The sequence below is a fragment of the Hypomesus transpacificus genome, unplaced genomic scaffold, assembly GCF_021917145.1.
Source record: "Hypomesus transpacificus isolate Combined female unplaced genomic scaffold, fHypTra1 scaffold_241, whole genome shotgun sequence".
NCBI lineage: Eukaryota > Metazoa > Chordata > Actinopteri > Osmeriformes > Osmeridae > Hypomesus > Hypomesus transpacificus.
Genome location: NW_025813772.1, coordinates 87,581 through 103,536, shown reverse-complemented (window position 1 = coordinate 103,536; position 15,956 = coordinate 87,581). Strand labels below are relative to the sequence as shown.

Below are 15,956 nucleotides of genomic sequence, written 5' to 3'. Positions count from 1 at the left end.
ACTGATGACTCTGCTTAGATCTAGTCAGCTGAGGGGAAGATGACGGATGAATATGAGTGAGCATTCCTGAATACATAGCAGGATAGTATGGGAAATATGCAGACCCAAACATGCAAATGTTTGGCCTTCCTGACAGAACTTTTGCAAGAGCTTCACATCGTTAGACATGCCCTTGGCCATAAAACCTCCTACAAGGAAGAAAAGAATCTTTCTGCAATGAGGGCCTTTCCCCTCATTGTTTTGTGGTATTCACGTCTAACTGTGTATTTCAGACTCAAAAGGAAATATGTTGAATTCTGATGGTCTAATAAACCAGAACTGATTTCACGGAAGATGGTCGTTCATCTTCATGGGGTGTTGCACTGCACACATTGGGGATAGTGACTAAGCTTTAGGTCTCTGCGGCACGTGTGTTCCTTCACGAGGCCTGTCCAAACAGTCCTTCTCGTCTGACGTCTTATCTGACTTCCATGCAGTGATCAGGATGTTGGAACATGCTGGCCAGAGCAGAGCTCTGTCTTTTTGGCACAGCAGAGCATGCTCACTTCCTTGTTCCCACCTCAGTAGCTCCTTGTTCCTGCTCCTATCAGAAAAATGCCTCAATCGCACCTTATCTACGCCGGCTTATCTTCCCAGAGACGGACTGGTCTGTTTCCAAAAGTCTTTTTCAACTGGCCAGCTACTCGCACACGCACGCACACACACACACACACACACACACACACACACACACACACACACACACACACACACACACACACACACACACACACACACACCACACCACACACACAAAAGCATTTTCTGTAAACAATCAAAAAGATAAGTGGGTTTGGATTAATGGTGCTTACTGACATCATTTGTCAAATATTTGATTTCCACATCATTCTCATTTCACTAGCTCTGTAGAACTAGAGGCAAATCATGACTCCCATCAGATCGCTTTGTGAGATTACAGTAAATAGCTTTGAAACACAGGTCCTGTCTGCTGATCAGGGAACGTTCCTGTATTTTGCCTTGTGCAAGTTGTGTCTGGGTTCAAATTCCACTGAGCCCAGGCAGTCCTGCCTGCAATGCTGCACACACATCGCAGGTTTGCCTTCCAAACTCTCTGCAGATTCTATGCACAGAGCACATACAAGCCTCTGCTTAAATAACTAAATGTAAACACATTCCCACTTTCACCGGGTCCTCCAGGCCAACATACAATTGTTGTCATGCCCTGAGCTCATTTAAGGTTTCCAGAACTAACATCCTTCAAATGCCCCTAAGATAAATGTAACACTGTTCAAAACCCAACCTGCATTAAGACTGTCTTTAAGAGACAGAGAGGGTTTCAACACAACTCCAAATGAACCAATCCAGCCCACGTGAAGTGATGTTTATGTAGTGACATGACTGTGGTGGTAGATGGTCCGTGTCCCGTTCTGATCTCTCATAGCGACGCTGTGTTATTGAGCATGGAAGAGAAACTCTGGGGGGAGCCTAGCACGGCTTACAGGAAGTCTCCCTGATGATGAGAAAATCATTTACACACACACGGACGCACACACACGCACACAGGTTTTGACGTGCAGCCCTCACATGGGGAATTAGATGTACACAATCTCTCTCTCTCTCTCACACACACACACACAGTCTCACACACACGTATACACAATCTTTTCTCTTTTTCATTTGTACTCTCTGCCACTCACTCTCTCTCGCTCTCTGGTTTTCTTTCGCCAGTCAGCTAAGCAAACATTATGTTCAGTACCTCAACCTTAAAAGGTATGCTTCAAATAGACCATGCTATATGCTGAGAATCATGACTCAAAAACCTGGTATGGGTTTCAGTGTAAGTTACAAGACGAAACAAGACGCCGCCTGGGACTGCAGCATTGTGTTTATTGGTCCTTCCCTCCAAGGAACCATTAGGGAGGTTGAACAACTGTAAACAGTCGAAACAACGGCAAGTCATTTACGCGTTTCGAAATTGATGAAGTTAATAGCAGGCATCGACCTTCCAGCTTGTGAAAGCTTGGGGGCTTGTGGAAATGTTATGATGACCAAAACACCCTAGTCATGCCTTGGCGTCATTCATCCATTTTTCTCCACCGCACCTGTCAACAAGACAGCCAAGAACCAATCAGTCAGTCAGTCAATCACAATTATTTATTAACCACATAAAAAAAAAGGAAAGTTAACCAATGTGCCATAAAATCTGATCCATCTTAAAACACCAACACAATGAAACTTTGTAACGATAAAGCAGCGTACAGGTGATCAAACAACTGATTGTAATGCTACTGCATTTCTGCAGCTTTGTAGACCACAGAAAGGAGATGCGTCTTGAGACAGGACTTCAATGTAATACCACAAGGTGCAGGAGAATGTGTCTTCCTTTAAGGCTCTTCATCTCGTCAAATACTGGGATTGTAAGCTGCCAAATGTTGTTCCTCAAGGTGCAGATTTATATTTCTAACTACTTATACAGTGTATTCACTCTATTCAGTCTGCCACAGTTCACGTCCTAGCGAGCACCAGTAGATCGCTGGGAGAACAGCTGATGGGACAGATTTAGGTTGAACCCTCCTGCTTGTTCTGTTGACACACATGTCCATCGCAGCAGTCGAGGAGCTTTCCAAACACGCCACGAGCCGCCTCCTGCTTTACTCAAACATACCGTGACTCAAAAAACAATATCTACATCGGCACGACTCGGCAGACACATAGATGAACTAGGTTACACTTGAGGGTTAGGGTGCTTGTAATAGGTGTTGGTTGGAAGTCTGTTTACCACATACTTCTGTTGATAAGCATTTTATAAGGGGCCTGATTACCTGTTAAATAACACTTACTACAAGCACCAGGACCCTGTTCATCTGTGCGTCTGCCAAGTCATGCCGATGATGATATTGTTGCCATAGCCCTAACACTGACCCTTGCGGATATTATGAACACTTGTGACGTGTTATTAACGCATATCTATACTATGATGCAAGGAATTTCTGTCTGTGTGTGTTTGTGTCTCTGTGTCTGTGCAAGTTTTATCGTGGGATTTTAGGGGGACTCTGGTGCAGGAACCTCGGAGCCAGGAGCGTGGCGAGCTGCTCTACTGAGCATGCCCAGAAGAACCAGCAGTTCAACATCTTCTCTCGGTTCTCGCCTTTGCTTGCCTCACTGCCACACTGAGCACTAACCCCATGACACAAGTGCACGAAAAACTAAACTGCCTATGTGCAGTGTGTGGACAGTGCACTGTGAAAGTCTACAGTGTGTGTGCCGATTGTGAGTAGTGCGCGTGCGTGTTTGTGAGTGCGAGAGAAAGAGAGCTAGAGAGCTAGCGAGAGAGAGAGAGAGAGAGAGAGAGAGAGAGAGAGAGAGAGAGAGAGAGAGATAGAGAGAGACAGAGAGGTAGCAAGCACGTTTTCTTAATACTCAATAAGGTCAGGGGTCAGTGTTAGGGCTAGGATGAATCCTCTAGGTGGCTTCGCCTAGAAAGCTCTTCTTTGCAGCGTGACACAAAAAGCTATGGTCAGGTCTGGCCAGCGTTACCCTCTGTGCCAAAAGGGATGCCAGCTTGTCGCTGATGTGCGCTCCGAAGCCACAGCATTTTTCAGAGAGTCTGTTTATAAAGTATAGACGGACCTGGCGCGGCCATGGGGGCAGACATCCTTGGGAATGTTTGTCAAGACTTCAGTGAACGATGAAAAAGTGATTCACCCTAGCCTGGGAGCCAACAACATTTTTAGGGAAAGTTGATCCGGCTGATCTCCAAAACAGGCCATTTCTTATCTTGTTGCTCGTGAGCAGAAGTTGAACCCAAAGCAGCCACCCGAGCACCCCGCCCAGCCCTCAGTGTCAGTACTGTGAACTCCCAGCTCATCTCTCCAGTCCTGATCGATCGTGTGATTGGAAACGACTGCTTCTCCACACACTAAAGCACAGCACTACTTCCAAAACACACGACATGTGGTTCACATATTTGGACTGTAAGTACCCACTGCATAATGTCGTCCAGGAAGGCTTTCAGCCTGGGTATCGTATGATGATGAACACATTTCGCTCAGTGCCGCTGTGCTTCTGTTGTGGATGCGCGATGTTGCCTTGACAAAGCACAGTGGTGTGTTCAATATCCAGATGGCAATTGGAAGCATGTGACGCTGGCAGAGATGGAAAAGCTGAAAAGTCTGGAGCTGGATGGGAAGCCAGCCTCCTCCCGTGACGTCTGAAAGCCCGTGGGTCACATGGTCAGGCTTCATACTCATGGGGCCTTCATTTATTGTTCCTATCGAGTATCTGTCTCTTTTTAATCACACCTATGATTGAAGTGGAATTTCGTTACATGGTCAGTCTGCAAGCAAAACAAATCCTAATTAAGTCTCAACCCGATGACACACTTCCTAAACACACTCCCTCACCCTCAAACACCTCCTCCCACCGTTGTCTGACAATTGCTTTGTTTATCTTCCCTGAATGTGCAACTTGCAGGAGTTGAGCCTCCAGTATGCGGTAGGGAGGGGTTCCCAATAAAGTGGGTCGACACCTGGCCATGACACCTACAGTATATGAGCTTATTGGACATTCTTTTTCAAAACCATGGGCATTGATATGGAGCTGCCCCTGGCTATAACAACTGCCACTCTTTTGGCAAGGCAGCCCACAAGATTCTGGAGTGTGTTTATGGGAATTTGTGCCTATTCAGCCCCAACAGCATTAGAAAGGTCGGGCATGGGCAGATGGGGGTGGTGATGTTGGGTGATGAAAACTGGCTTGCAGATGGCAGATAGAATTGATCCCAAATGTGTTCGATGGTGTTAAGGTCAGGGATCTGTGCAGGCCAGTTATGTTTTTCTACACAAACTCATACCAAAACAATGTGTCAATCTGAGTAAAAAATGACTAAATGTAAATCTGTCGGCCTGTATATTTATCTGACTTACTGGAATCGGCTGGGGGGCAAGGCTAGCAGAGTGCCGTCTGAACATGTGACACTAGAGTTCATTTGAAGTGCTTTAGGGTTCTCACTACATTGCCACCGAAACCAGGAACTTGGGCCCGGAAACAGGAAGCAAGTGGGGAGTCCCCGAGTTTCTGTAGCTATAGTGACAGGATAGCAAGAGCGCCAAAACATTATGACTGGTCTGTCACCCAACACTCACCTTGACTTCAGAATTACTTCAAATATTTTTCTGTGCTAGATTGATCATGCCTGACTGTACCGGCTGATACCGGCTGTTCCCTGAAAATAAATCTGTAGGCAAATTTATTCAAATACTTAAAACGTTTGGAAAATATGCCTAAACACTATTTGGTTTAGGTTTGTAGTGGCACTTACAAACCTGGCTGAACCCATCAACAACTCTGGAATCCTCATCATCATACACAGAGCCATCATTACACTGCACAGTCACAGACACAATGGCACCAAGGAGCAGGAACTGTTCTCTGTGACAAAAGGCAAATGAAGTTCTGCGTCTTAGCTCAACCCTCCCCCATGTCTTTGATCCATCTAGCAGATGTCTATGGATGTCCTCAAGACTCAAGCCCCCACACTCCAACCTTCAGCCCCCAGCCTCCAGCCACAGGCTCCGGCCCCCCAACCTAAGGCTTCGGGATGTTGAGGATGAAGTCAGACTTCACAGTTTAGCAAACAATTGAAGTTTTCTCCTGAGACTACTGATAGGCTACGTGGATTACGTGCATCTTAAAACGGAATAGAGACCTTGTGTATGTGTGTGTAGGAGGTTCTTGGAAAAATGACTTGTACATGAGAAAAAGGTGTATTACAACATTCTCTGACAAATCTTGTGTGCTTTGAGCACACAAAGATACCACGGAGATTGATGCTTAAAAAAAAAGGTTCCTTTATGGAATGAAAATGTCTGTATCCAAGACCTGGAACTTCTTGTGTGAGAGTTGTCCTATTTTCCTGATAACAATGCGTGTATATGTAGAAAGATATCAGGCACCGAGATGTGCTTCCTTCATATTCTTGTCACCCAGAGAGCCACGCTCACAAGATCTGTGGGCCATCAAAATAAAATAACAATGCAAAAGATTACACTTTTACCCCCCATGGATTGAATTGTTCATCTGTGTCTTGCAAGTCCAAATGCTGTCGTCTTGCAAGTTCATTTCTGACATACGCAATGTCCACCTACCCTGTACTGTAGCCTTCGAGGACATGATTCACACATGCCCACACACATGATTCACACACGCCCCTTCCCCTAACACATGCTGTTCATCATCGAACAAATTCAATAATGTACATACATGTTTCATGACTCACAGTCATGGGGAAGCATTCTCCTCGGAACAAACAGGATCAAAGTAACACATGCATTTCATCTGATCATCTCTCCACAAATGGAGCAACACCAACAAAAACAACGTTCTGAAGGAGTCTGCAGTGTCAAACTGGTGGGTTTGTGTGTGAATGTGTGTGTGTGCTGAATGCTAAAAAGTTGCAATAAGTTATCAATGAGTCTTGAACCGGGTAATTGTTCTTAGAAAAATATTGTTCATATTATGCTGGGGCACGTATCAAATCAGGACAATGTTTTATTTATTTATTTTCTAACAAGAAGCTTTCATACACCAATTTGCCAGTCAGTAAATCCTGCTCTAACAACACAAGGATGTTTTTTTTAATCTTTTTCATACCTCCCACTTTTAATGCGTAGGAGCAGGCAGGCTTCTGGACTAATGAGCATGAATGCACGGAATATAGGAAATGTAGCAATCGAGCACAGACACATGATGACACAGGCTATCATCATGACACAATCTCTCAATGACATGCATCATTCTATCTTTAGCTCTTGATTCATCTATCTAGCAGCAACAAAATGCCCACAGTTACGTTGTGTGTTCCAAGAAGGTCGGCAAAAAGATAAGCAGGAAAGCGAATACACTTCACCATCTCTTCTCTTTACCTGAAAGAAATCCCAAGTCTTTGAAGACCACTGTGACACCAAACCAGGGGGAAGATACTTCCTAGGGTTGCGCTATTCATATTGGAATTGTTGTTGTTTGAAAAGCCAGGCTAATCTATTGATCCCGAGGCATTTTACGAGGTGAATTCTTTCCACAGATGATAAACAGGGAGATTCTTCGTGCAGATGCACGGACGCACACAAAGGGACAATGGGCTCTGTCCCTGGGTGGCCAATCACTGGGGCCACAGGAGTGACACAAGTTTATGGGTTTCATGCTGACTGGACATAGGAGACTCAGAGAGAAGGCATTTTTCAAGGGAAACCGGACTTTCCACTGAGTCACCTTCAACCTTTTACATGGCTGAAAATCCTGGAAAACTAAGCCATGACCTCCGACCCCTGGTCTGGGGGGCCTAGTGAAGTTCTCTTCCCATCCACAGTCTACATCTATGCTCCCGAAAAACAAACTCCCCCAAACACACAGGCTGTATTCGTGTGCTCACTACTGTACACACTACATAACGCAATCACAGATTGGGAATCACCTGCTTGCTAAAGTGGTAGCCCATGTTAGTTGCCCATTTGTGTTATTCAGATATCATAGCAGCTTTAAACAAGTGGGTGGGAGCGGGGGGCGGTGCACCAAGTGAACTGAAAGAGGTGGAGGCCTTTGGATCAGTGCAAATCAAGCCTAGGGTTCGGGGGAGAGAGGGATGGGACCATGAGTTGAGTATGGGTACACATTTTTCCTGTCTCATAATGTCGGGAAATCGACCGTTCGTCGAGTTGTCTGGGGAGTAACTGTTGAGATGGAGAGCCTGATAAAAGCCCGTGTCGGATACACCCCAAATATTTACGGTGAACTGATGGCAGAGCGTGATGCGTTGGCGTGGTGGAGCATGAGATCTGGCTGTTCTCTCTGCAGCTGGTCCTGGACACACATGACTGCCCACAGAGAGAGAGAGAGAGAGAGAGAGAGAGAGAGAGAGAGAGAGAGAGAGAGAGAGAGAGAGAGAGAGAGAGAGAGGGAGTGTTTGTGTGTGAGAAAGAGAGAGAGAGCTTTATGCTTATTAAAGGTGTCATCTCTGTTCTGTGTACTCATATGTTATGTCATGCCAGGTTGCTTTGCGTTGTATTGTCTTAACAATGTCTGTGCCCAGTCTGACCTTGTGTTGTTTTGTGCATCTGACAAAAAAAATTTTGAACTTGAACTTAATAGAGTGAGTGAGAGACGGCTAGAGAGGAAAAGAGAGAGAGAAAAAGAGAGAGAGACAAAGAGAGAGAGACAAAGAGAGAGAAAGGCAGCGTCAAGGGCGAGAGAGAAGGGCAGAGCACACAGAGTTAAAGTAGAACACAAGTCACCACGCACAAAACAAGAATATTCTTCTGCTTTTCTTCATCAAAGGCTTATCTTTCTGATTTCTCATAACTAGGAGGGATAATGCGGTCCACGACCCCTGACCCCAGTGCCCTTGCTCCAGGAGACCCTCTGTGAGGTTGACGTCACTCAGCCCAAAGTCTTGATCTCTCCAAGCTGCTGTGACACACCGGAAGCTGACAGTGCATGCGGCTCTATTTAAACAGGAAGTGCTTTGTTTCTCTCTGCAAATATGTCCTCATTCTGCAGGCCCTGACAGGCTCTGAGATGGCGTGAAAAACGCTCGATACACAAACACACACAAGCATGTTTATGATAACATACAAATCTACTAGTTGCAATTGTTTGGGCAGTCTTGCACAAGGCTGAAACAAACAAGTTGTAGAACTTGTGCAACAAGCTTTGCAGTTTCAGACAGAACCAGACGACAGAAAAGCTGCTAAATCGTGTCTGCTGCCTCCCTTCTCCTCTACCCTGAAACCCACCTGCAGTCCAGGTGGAAATGTACACCGAGACAGATGATCGAGGAGCTGCAAAGTACTTTAATGTCATGTACGACACTGCAAATACACGAAATCAATTTGTTTTAGAATATATTGGACGGGAGAGTACTAGATGGGATTGGGCTAGACTGGATAAAACCAATAAGATGGGACTGTGTAGGACTAGGTGGGACTAGGTAGAACTAGTGTGGGCCTACGTAGGACTAGGTGGGACTAGATGGGACTATGTAGGATGAGGTAGAACTAGGTGGGGCTAGATGAAACTAGGTAGGACTAAGTAGGACTTGGTGGAAGTAGATGGTACTATGCAGGACTGTGTGGGAAAAGGTGAGGCTATTTTGAATAAGGTAGGACTAGGTAGGAATGGGGGTGACTGAGTATGACTGGGTACGTTGAAGTGACACTACATCGAAAGGCAGCTGTTGGTGCTGGCTCTTTAAGAATCCCCAGAGGAACTTCGAAGGCGTGTTGAGGACTAACGCTGCGTCGCTTGAGCAATGTTTCTCTTTGCTCCAAAGTCAATTCCTTCGCCTTGCTCTTTTCTCACAGAGCTCAATAAAAGTCCCGGAGATGTGAGTGGCGCGACGTTTGTCTCCTGCTCCACTTCACATCTGTCTCTGACTCCAAATATACCGTCTATATCTCTCAATCTCTCTCTGTTTATCTGCGTGTCTATTTATTCTTCTCGATCTGTCTCTACTTATTTCAACATCTCTCCTAGTCAGGCAGAACTATACCACTGCAGAGATAGACTGTACCAGTGTCATTAATCTGTTTCATTGCCTCTTATCTCACTGAAAAGCAGCACCAGTATTTTACCTTTTAATGGAACTTTTCCTTCCTTTATGCAGCTGTAAAATGTGGACGTGTGGAGAGGCATTCACATAGGAACTCAGACGTGGCATTAGCTGGTAAGACAGGAAGCTCACCTGTGTCTACGGGAAATGAGGTCAGTGTGTGATGGAGGGTGTGAGGCAGGACATTCTCTGCTGGTCGAAGCAAACAAGGTTTCAAAAATCTGTTGGGAGGCCAGGCCAGGCAGATGTTCTTCCTGGCAAATACAAGCAGCACACACCAGTCTGGGCAGAACACACACACACACACAGACACACACACAGAAGCACAGGCTAAAACACACTCAAACAGCTTTTTTTTTTATTGAGTTGGCTATCATATGACTTGATAAGTATGTAAAGGGCTATGTGTGTAGGAATCATTAAAAACCAATTAATATGGCAAACGTTTCAAATTAGAATTGACTTCCCACCCTGTATGTAAATGGATAGTCACAAGTAATGAAAAGGCTCAATCTGTTGCAGAATGGCTTTTTAATTGGGTACATTTGATTAAAAAAATTCTACATCAAGAGTTTGTATCAAATCTACGCCCACAATTCTTTTTAAACCCAGCTACTTTTAGCTATAACAGCACGTCATGAAAGCATTAACCACATTTGTCTGTTTCAATTTCAATTCCGCAATCACCATCTCAACTAACTGTTTGGTCAACTGTTTTATAGACACGCACACGCACCCCCCCCCCCCCCCCCGCACACACACACACACGCACACACGCACACACGCACACACACTGTTTCTCTCCACTCCAAAGTCTATTCCTTTAACTCTTTCCTTCCCAGCCTACATTCCTATGTAGATTGGTCCTCCCTACACATCATCCCTGTAATATCACACTTCCACACCATGTATGTGATATGACAACCAGCTCTCATTTTTCGGTCTCCTCTGTGATCTGTCTCAGTACCCTCCAGGAATGTACCGAGCCCTTTCAGCAAACACCAGCCTCAAACACCAACTGAAACTCCCTTCAATGGCTGGAAGGGACGCAAAGCGTAACGCTTCATTTGTTGTGGTAAGTTCCATCGAAACGTGGACTACTCACCCACTCTGGTCACTTTGTTTCTGAATTGCACCAATTTATCTAACAACTCTTCCTCTTTCTCTCTCTCTCTCTCTCTCTCTCTCTCTCTCTCTCTCTCTCTCTCTCTCTCTCTCTCTCTCTCTCTCTCTCTCTCTCTCTCTCTCTCTCTCTCACTTTCTCTCTCTGTCATGGTGGTGGAGATAGATCGCACTCTGTCTCTTTATTATCTCCACATCACTCTCATGGAGATGTAGTCGATATGAATCTCTGTCCCGGTCCTTCTCTCAGTCAGTCCAGGCGTCGGCTTTACATGGAGGCTGACAAGAAGGAGACAGCAGGGATACGCTTCCAGCAGATTCAGCGAAATGTTGTGCATTTCAGGATAATGAAGGTGTGTAGAAGATACAAGCCCGAAGCAAACAGTGCTAAAAGCTGAAATTGCAACAATTACGTTGGATGATACAGTTGGCACACCGATAAGCCTTCACTTGTTTATTTGGACAACAGTGTACCTGTATCCTTGTATGCCTACTGTTTTCATTCTTGACTTAGCCCTAAGGGTCTACCTGACAGGTACAACTTAAAAGACAGAGAGAGAGAGAGAGAGAGAGAGAGAGAGAGAGAGAGAGAGAGAGAGAGAGAGAGAGAGAGAGAGAGAGAGAGAGATAAATACAGCGAGAGACAGAGATACAGAGAGAGAGAGAAAGAGAAAGATACAGAGAGAGAGATACATAGAGAGAGATAGAGAGAGATAGAGAGAGATACAGAGAGAGATTCACAGAGAGAGAGAAAGAGAGAGAGACAGAGATACAGAGAGAGAGAGAAAGATACAGAGAGAGAGATACATAAAGAGAGAGAGAGATACATAAAGAGAGAGAGAGATACAGAGAGAGATACAGAGAGAGAGAGAGAGAGAGAGAGAGAGAGAGAGAGAGAGAGAGAGAGAGAGAGAGAGAGAGAGAGAGAGAGAGAGAGAGAGACAGAGACAGAGACAGAGACAGAGAGGGAGGGAGGGAGGGAGGGAGGGAGGGAGGGAGGGAGGGAGGGAGGGAGGGAGGGAGGGAGGGAGGGAGGGAGGGAGGGAGGGAGGGAGGGAGGGAGGGAGGGAGGGAGGGAGGGAGGGAGGGAGAGAGAGAGAGGAAAGAGAAGGGGTAGAATAAAGTAGAGCAAGACAGCAAGTCAAGTGGTGACTGGGTGTGGGTAATGTCCTGTACCTGTAGATCCAGCGTTCAAGGATGGCGAATGATGCAGGCAACTGTTTTTGCATTCCTTTACTCTCTCTGTCCCTCTGTGCCACCCGCACACACATACAAACAAACAAACAAACAAACACACACACATATACAAACACACACACCAACACACCAACACACCAACCCACACACACATTGAGAAAGCAGAGGGATATGTTGAACACATTATTTGTTCTCTTGGCAGCCTGGGGGGAATATTTTGCCACTGTTAAGACTTGTTCCTCTAAAGCTTATGTTAAAACCGCATCTGAGAACATAAAGATGATGAGCATAATTTTAGCCGTAACTGTCTCATGGTTTTTATGATGGGTGTAGGAGATGGCCTTGCTCAGGATGAACAGTTTGTCCCAAAACAAAAACACATTCACCAAAATACACATTCATGCACATGTGCACATAGGCTGTGTATTTTAACACATACAGACTAACTGAAACACATACACACATTCACAAAAAGACAATGCACTCTCATGAGTTTTGAAACTTACCAAACACTATCAAAGAGGTAGTGGTAGCTGGATGTCAAAGGTCAGTGTTAAAATGTATTGTTTGATATGGTTATTGTAGAACTCAAGTAAACCATAGTTTTTGTTTGGACAGTTATTTTTTATTGTTAGTTGTAGCTGGTAAGGAGCAGAACAGTTCAGTGTAATTTGTATAGTAAACTGTTGGTCATCAACACAGCCTTAATTGGCAAACTATCCCATCAATCACCAAAAATGATATGACACTTTTCCACAGTAGTGTAGTGTAGGTCTCAGAAATGATATCTGTGTCTGTTCCTAGAACCTTGATCGACATTATTAACTGCCAAGGACAAATCCCAAAATGATTAAACTGACCTATTACAGGACCAATTGTAACATTATTATTTTACAGACAGTTCTATTGTGATTGACAAAGAAGAGAAATTCCTGAGACGTGATCAAACATTCAGTTACATGCTCTGTGACACAGCTCCCTCTTTTATTGAAAGTGAGGATTTGAAACTTCGACAAGCAGAACATTAAACAGTTCATCCTGTGCATGTCCTTAACTGTGGTTGTTTTTTGTTTATTTGAGATTAATTCAGCCTGTATCTCTAATAACATCTAAAGACCTTACAGCACTTCTGTGGAATTTTTATTAAGGAAAAAAATGGTCATTTCCAAACCCAAAGTTACACCTCAGAGAGTTCTGGAACTCGGACCCTCTGACCCGTCCTTCCTCACCCCTCCCAACTCCTGCTACACACACACACACACACACAAACACACACACAGACAACCCCACCGCACTCCTTCCACCCCCTTTTCCCTCCTTAATCTGGTTACATGGGAAGCATGTGTAGGAGGCTTAGGATGGCTCTTCTCATAAACACACACACACTTCTCATAAACACACACACACACACACACACAACTGCAAACTCAGACACTCACACACACAACTGCAAACTCAGACACACACACGCACACACACACACAAACGCACACTGTACATGCCTGTAAATGCACACAGGCAGACTCTGTGGATGATTTACTTCTGAACAGTCAAGGTATCCTAGATCTCATGTCTGTGTAAGACCCTTCTCTCCTTTAGGACTTTCTTTCCTCAGAGCAGTTTCAGCCATGAGTAGTGAAGGTTGACTGAGCTGGTTTATGGATTAATTCATTTGGGATATTGAAGGAATGCTGGGATTGAAAAGGTGAGCTGGTACATATCTGGGCTTGTCTGAAGCCTGTCTTACATCTTGGAGACAGACAATAAGAACTCTTTGTGGTTTACCTGCTGTGTCAAAGAGTTGGCACCAAAAACACGCTCACAACTATCACAATAAAATGTGCACACTCACAGACTTTATCACTAAAGTACAAACTCAGATCTGCTCTCTGATAAATATGCGTGCAGACACACACACACACATGTATTATAACTTAATTCCACAAACATACACACATACATAAACATGCAAATACAGTTTACACGCACACACACACACACACATAAACTAGTGCATGCAGCTGAACAGCAGCTACTGTTGGCAGTGCTGTAATCCCAAAGACCCCATTCTGATCCAGTCCCCTGAGAACAAGAAGAAAAGAAAACATTCTAGGGTCATCACATTAAAGGAAGGTGCGACCTCCCCACCGGCCAATCATGTTCTCTCGTTAGTCCTTCAAATGTTTTCCCTGGTTCCCTCAGGGGCCTTAATCAGAGCAGCACTGAGAACCGCAGAAACAGGGGGGTCGTCGCCCTTATCGCATGACCCCCGCTCGCACCGACTGGACCTGTGCGAGGGGACGAGCGCAGGAGGGGGGGATTACCAGGCACAGCTCCCTCAGGAGACAGAAACTATTTCTCAGCCTTTCCCAGGCTGGGTTAGGACTTTCTCGTAAGCACATTCTGCTTTTACAGTCTGCGTCTCTCTCCCCTCAACACTTCCAACTTCTGTCCCCCATGTTTGTTTTGGCTCAGCAGAAACGGATGGTCATCATGTCCGAACCTCCTAAAGGAGACATGACTCGACTTGACTAGACTTTACAGTATACCACCAACAGAAAGCACTCTTTACATTATAAGAAGCTGTTAGTATGGAATACCTCAATAAAAATACAATATATTCCGAATTGTGCTGTGTTGCGCTGTTGTGTGTAATTGTATAGTCTCAGATCTGTTGGACATAAAAGAAATGTGTTTTGGAAAATTGGACCAGTCCTCTGGACACATGCCATGGTAATACCTTCCACGCTGACCACCCCAGGGGGCCGCGGGCGTGCCTCCCAGGGAAGGCCCCCAGCAGCAGGGGCTGTGGAGAATGTGCTGCTCATTGGGCTACTGTCCCACTGCCGTATCATCATGGGGTATTGAGAAAAACATGTTATAAACAATGACTCATCTGGACCGTTGCGGACCATTCCGTCCTGTTTCGTTCTCTCCTTCTCTTCTTTTTCTTGCCAGTCACTTCAAAGGTGAGGCCAAACGAGGGTCTGTGCAGTGTCGAGTTGTTCCAGGGTGCTGCTCCTGTGTTTGTGCACTCGGGGCTGGGGTTAGGACTCTCACTCTAAGTTAAGTACCAGGATTATTTCAGTTCATTCTATCAAACCAATTGCAGAGTTATTTAGTTAAAAACTGATTTATTATTAGATGTTAAGATACAGCCCTACCCTCTTTTAAACATCTGTTATTTTTCCTAGGATATTTTGTTTCTGTTATTTATTATTTTTGTGTTGTAATTCTACAGAACTGACACAGAGCAAATATGCTGCTGCTAGCAATTAAAACAGTTCTCTTCTGAGCACTGAATGAGCCATGCCATTTGTTATTAACACAGAACAAACTAATTTAGGCATCAGTCGAATGTCTGTAAACAGTAAATTCACCGTCACAACATAGGTCAACAGGATGCGGTAGAAAACCCAAACTGTGAGCTTTCATGGCCCTCCATGTCACTCTGAACATCACTGGAAGCCAGTAGAGGATGTTTATGACTGTGAGCTTCCTCTTCGTGGCATGCGTGTGCTCATCTAGTTTCACACTTTTTTTTGTCTTTGCAGAACACTTCTGTAGATTTCCCAAGACGCTCGACTGTCTATTTTTCATTGGATATCACCATCATCCCCTTGATCAAATATCCAATCGTTTTTCTCAGTTCTCCGGTAGGTGTACACCATGTAGGTGGAGGTGGTTAGTGTTTTCTCTCATAAGGTGATTTATTTACACGGTTTAAATGTGTACTTTCCCGGAAGTCTAGGTGTGTAAGATGTACGTCATCACTTTCACCACATGTATTTGCTAAATGCTAAAGCCAATGCAGTTGTTACAAGCATAGTTCCTTATCTGTTCAGCTACTGAAAACATCATAGTTTATTTCCATGCATCTTGAGTCATTTTCATGTGACTCAAGATTTTTTGGACTGAATGACGTAGAAAACATTATTAATTTTTATTTCCACATCATTATAGGTAGGCTAAGGATGAATATATGTATATATAATATGGATTATAGTATATGAAATATATATTACTTATGTGT

The 15,956-nt window shown here is 44.6% G+C and overlaps 1 long non-coding RNA gene across 2 annotated transcripts; it reads left to right on the top strand.

The window, feature by feature from the left end:
- Positions 1-9,278: 9,278 nt before the first annotated feature.
- On the top strand, positions 9,279-15,518 carry LOC124462736. Of its 2 annotated transcripts, XR_006955471.1 has the most exons (5): positions 9,279-9,379; positions 9,659-9,718; positions 10,569-10,679; positions 10,893-11,079; positions 14,882-15,518. It is a non-coding gene; the product is annotated as an uncharacterized LOC124462736 (long non-coding RNA). The 2 variants fall into 2 exon arrangements; XR_006955470.1 differs by lacking the exon at positions 14,882-15,518 and having other exon boundaries at positions 10,893-11,297.
- The last annotated feature ends 438 nt before the right edge of the window (positions 15,519-15,956 follow it).